Genomic DNA, 492 nt, shown 5'->3' on the forward strand with positions numbered 1-492 from the left:
TCCCATCCGTTCAGTGTTTATTAATATTTATGGTTCCTGTTGTTACTAAGCCTTACAACCTTACATGCCCATCTTATACGCCACAAAGCTATAACTTGAATTATATTTACTGGGTGTAGGTCTCTCAATTCAGTGTTGTGTAGTCTTCTAAATTCTCCCCTTTAGTTCATACTTTTTCAAAAAGCTTAAGACACTGTTCATACCTTAGTGTAAGAGGCCACCTCTCGCATCCATAAAGAACATTGGGCAGGAAAATAGTTTTATAAATTCTAATTTTTAAGTTTTTGGATTGAGAGCGCAAGCTAAACAATTTCGAAATTAAAAAATTACAAGTATTTACCAACTTCAACCCCGCTTTTATTTCTTCATCAATTTCGTTTTTTCTAGTTACCGTATAACCTAAATATTTGAAACTAAATCTTTTTTTTATTTTTATTTATTTATTTGTTGATATTTACAACTGTATAAAAAAAAATACAACCAGTAAATTTG

General features: G+C 30.3%; 1 long non-coding RNA gene across 1 annotated transcript in view; it reads left to right on the forward strand.

Moving 5' to 3' along the window:
• The window catches only part of LOC136795914 (uncharacterized), an 11546-nt gene that overhangs the window by 686 nt on the left and 10368 nt on the right, over positions 1-492 (forward strand). The gene's annotated exons all lie outside the window — the stretch shown is intronic.

The sequence above is a fragment of the Halyomorpha halys genome, unplaced genomic scaffold (assembly GCF_000696795.3).
Source record: "Halyomorpha halys isolate HHAL.00 unplaced genomic scaffold, Hhal_1.1 Scaffold1565.1, whole genome shotgun sequence".
Classification (NCBI taxonomy): Eukaryota; Metazoa; Arthropoda; class Insecta; order Hemiptera; family Pentatomidae; genus Halyomorpha; species Halyomorpha halys.